Genomic DNA, 6,485 nt, shown 5'->3' on the forward strand with positions numbered 1-6,485 from the left:
GGCTAAGGGTCTACGTGTACGGGGCTACGTGTACGGGGCTAAGGGTCTACGTGTACGGGGCTATGTGTACGGGGCTAAGGGTCTACGTGTACGGGGCTATGTGTACGGGGCTAAGGGTCTACGTGTACGGGGGCTAAGGGTCTACGTGTACGGGGGCTAAGGGTCTATGTGTACGGGGCTATGTGTACGGGGCTATGTGTACGGGGCTAAGGGTCTACGTGTACGGGGCTACGTGGCTATGGGTAGGCTGAGCCGTCGGTTCGATGCAGAAGTATAAATCAGTCTTTAGAGCATGATGATGTATCTGAGACTCAGAATGTCTCGTCGGGTTGGAGAGAAGCTCGGTGTGAGCAGATTGACATTTGGACGGAGCTGAACTGCTTCCGTCTCCTCCTGCTTCCGTCTCCTCCTGCTTCCGTCTCCTCCTGCTTCCGTCTCCTCCTGCTTCCAGTCTTTATGCTAAGCTAGGCTAACCACGTCCAGTCTGGAGCTGTAGTAGTAGTAGCTAGTGTAGGTAAATAAATAGTTTGTCCTTTGAGGAGTCGGCGGAGGTCTGTCTGTGCGGTGGTTCAGCTGGTCCTGCTGCAGGACCGTCCTCAGAGGCCTCTACGGTCCACATTCCTCTCACACGGAGCTCTCTGCTCTGCTGCTCGCTCTCTGTTATGACAGAAGGAAAACCAACAAGTCGTAACTCAAACTCTCTGTTGACTTTATCTCCGTTTGTCAGGCTGTTTTCCTCTCTGTCCGTCTTCTTTCTGTCCTCTGCTGCGTCTCTGGGGTTTGTCTGATTCCTTTCTACTCCGCTCGCCATGTCTTCATCCTGCTGCTGGATAAAAGCCGCCAGGAAATCAAGATGAAGTGAAACTCCTGCAGAGTTTATTTAGCTTCAGAGGTCGCCGCACTGCAGAGCCTGTTAGCGTTTAAAGATGAATCAGTGTCGGCCGGTTTTCACTTTAGCTCACTACAGTGTCAGAGTACTGCCGTGACCTCGCCTGTCCTCCGAAGGTCAGAACAATCTGAGCGGGGAAACGTTGGTACGCTGGTTATATTAAACCAGTTCTAACTCTGGTGCAGAGCGAGGAACAAACAGGAAGTGGATGTGGCCCTGAAACCTGAAGCAGCTCTGGTAGAGAGCCACACGGGGACGTGTGGTTTGTGCGACCACACACGGTTTATCTAACTGCAGCTCCTTCAAACACAGAGCTGGGACCTGACCAGTAAACCACAGTCCTGCAGCGAGCAGCCGGCCCTCAGGCGTCTGAGATACATTCGGTTGCACAAAACACCCTCATATCTTCTCCTTAAGGATTCCTTAAAATGTTCACTTAAGTATCTTGGTCTTCTACTTAAGGAAGCTGTTGCACAAAAGACCTCAGCAACCAAACTAAGGGAAAGAATTTAAGGGACCTCTGGCTTTATCTTAACCGCAACACGGTGGAGTTTATGGCTGTCGCTGAAATTGTATCTTGCTGGGGAGGGATTAAGCAAATTTTCTGCCATAAAAGAAGAAATTTAGAATCCAGTGGATATGCTAAATGATGAGCAGAGCGAGAAGGCTGTCAAACTTATCGCTAGCTAGCAACACAGTCTAGTTTAGATCTGTAGCCTAAATAAAGTTATTCTCACCAGTTTTATCTGGTTCCCTTTTACGATCAGTGATCTCTTTTTTTGGCCACAGCACAAGTTGTCTTTTGGATCTCCTAATTTTCGAAGCGATTTCCTCCCACATTTGTTCTTTTCTGTTTGCTGTTATTTGCAGATCAGATTTACTTTTTAATCTCTGCTTTCTTTCATGGAATTCCTCCAGCAGTACGATATTTTCCTCCTCTGACCAATCTGGTTTTCTTCTTTTCTTTCCAACTCTGTAACAACAAGCAAGCAGTCTCCATGGTAACAGTAGAATTTTACTACTGTAAATTCAGTAAGTGCAGCAAACACCTTAATGCTTTCCCTTAACTAAGGGAACGTTTAAAGGGATTCTGTGCAGCAGCCTTAAGGAAATTCCTTAGCTAAGGAGAAATTAAGACTTAAGTGTCATACTTAAGAAAAAAACTTAAGGTTTTCTGTGTATTACTGGGTATTACTACTTTTACCAAAGACAAAGAGTACTTCTTCCACCCTGCAGGCTAAAGGTCCTGAAGACTCTGGTGTCCTCTCGGAGAGCTTATCTGGAAACGTCACACACACACATGCACACGAGGGAACGTCATCATCATCATCATCATCATTGTCATCATCGTCATCATCGTCGTCATCCTCGTGTGTGTTGGTCTTTCAGTTTCTGGATTCCTCCCATTTTTGGTTTCTGCCCTCTCTCCTCCCAGAATGCACTGGGCTGCTCTGAATTATTAATGAGGTCACACACACACAGAGTCAGAGTGTGTCTCCTCTTACGATCAATAAGTCCACAAAAAGCCTTCCTCCTCCTCCTCCTCTTCTTATTCTTTTTACTTCATTTCTTCCCTCCTGAAATGCCACTGAGACCCGTTCTGTTCTGATCATTTCATTTCAGGTTTTTTACAGAAAAGTCAGACAAAAAAATAAAAAGTAAAAAGTACAGTACTAAGCTAAATAATTAAAGTACAAGTACATCAACACTGTACAGTACTCCCGCTCTTAGTGACGTTCCACCGCCGGTGAGAGGGAAACTATAGAATCACAGAACTGGTTTATTCAGTTCTTCTGCACACCTGCCAACACCTGCAGAGCTCACTACACAAACAGGTGGTGGGACCTACCTGGTACTGATCTGATGTTCCTGTTAGTTAATTCATCACTTCCTGTCTCTGTGTTCTTCATGTTTTGTGTTTTTTATTTTATTAAATTCATCCTTGAGGTGTTTTTGTACGATTTACTTCCTGTTTTATTTTGAAACCTTCTGTTTCTTCTGTCTCATCTTGACTTTTACTTCCTGTCTTTGCATTTTGGTTTGATTGTTGCACCTGTCTTGTTTCCCTGATGAGTTCCACCTGTGTCTCTGTCCTCTGTCACGTGTCTCCGTCTGCTTTTTGCCTTTCCATGGATTTTGTGCACTTTCATTGCTTGGATGCATTTTTTCCTTTTGGACTGTGGGTTCTTTCACCTCCTCGACTTCATGTAAGTCTTTTTCTGTGGATTTAATCAACATTACGGACCGTACCAGTTCTGCCTCGGTACCGGTGTGACCGGGTTTAGGCACCAGAAGTACTTGGTTATGGTTAGGAAAACATCGTCGTTTGGGTGTAGTCACAGAATCTGATAGGTCAGAGATTTAGGTGTTACACCGGCATTCTGGGTCCAGTTCCTGTTTCTCCGAGTGGACGCTTGGCTTAACATGATGGAGTGAATGCGTTGGAAAGGTGTCTCTCTGTCACTATTTTAACTATCAATCTGTCAAAGGAGATCCTGCAAGTCTTCACCACAAGTGGGGAGAAAAGACGGCGAGGAGGAAGTAAAAGGAGGGGGAGAGACAGCGAGAAATGATCTTATTTCCTCATGAAGCTGCTGTATTTCAGGTTAATTCTGATGTAAAAGAACAACACTTAAAACAGCGACGTTCTTTTCATGGGCTCAAACATTGTTTTAATAAATTTTGTGAGTCAGTGATGTGTGTTTCAGGGGCATTATGGGAAATGTAGGATCCAGTGTTTTCAGAGTTTGACCCACATAGAGACTAAAAGTCAGGAGATCTTAACCTCTGCTCAGTGGTGGAAGAAAAAACTTAATGCACTTCGAAGTAAGATTTGTACTTCTGCTCCACCCCAGAGGCAATACTGTACTTTTTACTGCACTACCTGTGTCTGACAGCTTTAGTTACTTTTCAAATTACAGATTTCCTTCCCCTTCCTGTCCAGTGAAAACCCCGTATCTCCAGGTGTTGGTGATAACCTGCAGGATGAAGAGCTGCTGCTCCTCCTTCTCCTCCTCCTCCTCCTGCTGCTAAATAAACTCTTTGAGCCCCCTCGGATCAGCTGGAACATGCATCGTCACAAAGCTGAAAACAGGCTGTTTTTCTGACTGTTTAGAGATGCGAGGTTCTCGCAGGACAGCCACACTACAGACATGACGATCTTATAGACCATGATGCATTGCTGCAGATTAAACTACCTAACAGGATATAAAATGCAGATAACAGGAACATTTTACTGCAACATGAGTACTTTTACTTTCAAGCCTTTACTACACTTAGCTGATAATACTCTGACTTGTAGTGGAGTATTTTCCTGAAGCTGCCTCTGCTGCAGTCTTCCAGATGAAGTCTTGTAGGAAGCCACAGTAACTCAGAAGTTTGCTTTGTGTTGCAGCACCTTCTCAGAGGAAAGGTTCAGGCCCTGTCGATCTGCTGATGCTGGTGTTCAGTCGAGAGAAACCTGAACAGCTGCAAATACAAAAGCACAACGATCCGGAGAGATAAACAGGACGAGTTTCCTATTGAAGCTTTCAGGTGTCACTCAGGCAGAACAAGAAAATGTTTGCAACACACCAACATCAAACAGCTATGTGTGCGTGTGTGTGTGCGATGACTACTTGAGTGACAGTCGAACAGCTGACCAATGTTTCTTTACATTCATTATTAATATTTAACTGGAACTGAATGTGTGTGTGTGCGCGCACATGCTGCACACGCACTTTGAGACAGTCTTTGTGTATTTTCTACATGCTGTTGTTACACTAACGTGGAAGGTATCTTTATTTCTCTGCACAGCAGCTGACTGCGATAATGTCTGAGCATGCTCAGTTTGTGACCTTTAAGATGTTAGAAGAGACCGATAGAGCAGCTGTTGTCAGTGACTTGTTTGTACAAATAAAACAGAATATTGAATGTAAACGTTCACAAACTGACGTGTTTACACAGATGCAACGTTAAAGAGGTTTGGCTGCAAAAATGTCACACGTGAATGCTAATGGCTTATCAAGTTATGCTAACTGCTCACTGAGGCTCATAATAATTTGTGGGCTGGTCCTGATGCTAGAGAAGGCTAACAGGAATTAAACCTGGGCTGATATGGGATATGGGCGGCACGGTGGTGCAGTGGTTAGCACTGTCGCCTCACAACAAGAAGCGAAGGTTCAAACCCCGGATTCTCTCCAGGTGCTCCGGCTTCCTCCCACCGTCCAAAAACATGCAGGCTAGGTTGATTGGTGTCTCTAAATTGTCCTTAGGTGTGAGTGGTTGTTTGTCTATGTGTGGCCCTGGGTGTGCTCTGCCTTTTGCCCGATGTCAGCTGGGATTGGCTCCAGCTCCCCGCAATCCTGTACGCAGGATAAGCGGTTGACCATGGATGGCTGATATGGGATATGCTACATGCTAACTGCTGAAGTACGCTAACAGGAAATATTCGTGGGTTGAATAGTGTTTCCCAAGAGTAGCAGCAAAATCCCAAAGTTTACATTTTGAATATAATGCGGTCATTAACATTTAATTTAGCAGTTATAAGTTACGAAAACAAAAAATACAAGAATGAACGTGATGGACCCTGCCATGCAGTGAACGTCACTCAATCCTTGGATTAGTATTTACTTCAAGTACTTTAAAATCTGGTATTAATAGCTGGAATTTCTCAAAATATTGCTCTCTTCTGCTTCTATATTTATCAAATAGTCCATGCATCTTTATAATAATCCTTATTTATAGAGCACTTTTCAACTTTTCAAGTTACAAAGTGCTTTAACAAGTGCAGAGACAATGAAACGGATCTAAACAATAATAAAAGGAGAGACAAAATATATAAAAAATAGAATAAAATCTGTTTAAATCAGGAAAGGCTCTTCTCTAAACGTATTTTATTAGAAGGGGCTTAAAAGAGTTCACTAACTCAGTCAACCTGATTTCCTCAGGCAGGCTGTTCAGGGCCCCGGGGCCCGACTGCTAACTGTCCCCTTTAGTTTTCAGTGGAGACTCTGGAACAGACCTCTGGCCGAGGATCTGAAGGGCCGCGCTGGTGCGTACGGGACTAAAAGGTCAGAGACATGACGGGGCCAGAGGCCATGAAGCGCTTTCAACATGATCAAGAACATTTAAAGTCTGTTTACTGGGGGCCCGTGTGATGAAGCTGCCACAGGTAGGATGTGGTCTTATTTCTTAGTTCTGGTACAAAGCCCGGCAGCTGAGTTCTGCACAGTCTGGAGCAATAGATGAATAGAATCAGGCGTGATGAGGTGATCATGGCGAGGAAAAGGCCTCAGCGTCCTTTAAAGTTACAATCGACTGTATTTTTGATATTTCTAAGCTGCTAAATTTCAGTTCTGAACAGCAAACCGCGATATTCTTTAGATAACCAATACTTTTTGCGTCTCCCTGTTTCAGTTGCAGGGTCACTGAGTTGTTTCATAATCTCTGTTTGGGATAGAAAACAATCTGCTTTGTGTTGTTTTTGTCTGTTCCTCCAAACAAGTATTGCTGCTTTGAGCGATCATCTAGTTTCGTCCACCTGGTGTTTGTGAAGCAGTGCAGCAGACTAGGAGGGGTCGGTCTCTCTCTCTCTCTCCCCCCCCCCCCCCCCCCC

General features: G+C 44.6%; 1 protein-coding gene and 1 long non-coding RNA gene across 2 annotated transcripts in view; both read left to right on the forward strand.

Annotated features, from left to right (window-relative positions):
* Nucleotides 1–6,485, forward strand: part of plxna3 (plexin A3) — a 137,651-nt gene that overhangs the window by 38,961 nt on the left and 92,205 nt on the right. The window lies entirely within an intron of this gene.
* Nucleotides 2,946–4,807, forward strand: LOC123974836. The gene is made up of 2 exons (XR_006825938.1): nt 2,946–3,096; nt 4,284–4,807. It is a non-coding gene; the product is annotated as an uncharacterized LOC123974836 (long non-coding RNA).

The sequence above is a fragment of the Micropterus dolomieu genome, linkage group LG08, assembly GCF_021292245.1.
Source record: "Micropterus dolomieu isolate WLL.071019.BEF.003 ecotype Adirondacks linkage group LG08, ASM2129224v1, whole genome shotgun sequence".
Lineage (NCBI taxonomy): Eukaryota > Metazoa > Chordata > Actinopteri > Centrarchiformes > Centrarchidae > Micropterus > Micropterus dolomieu.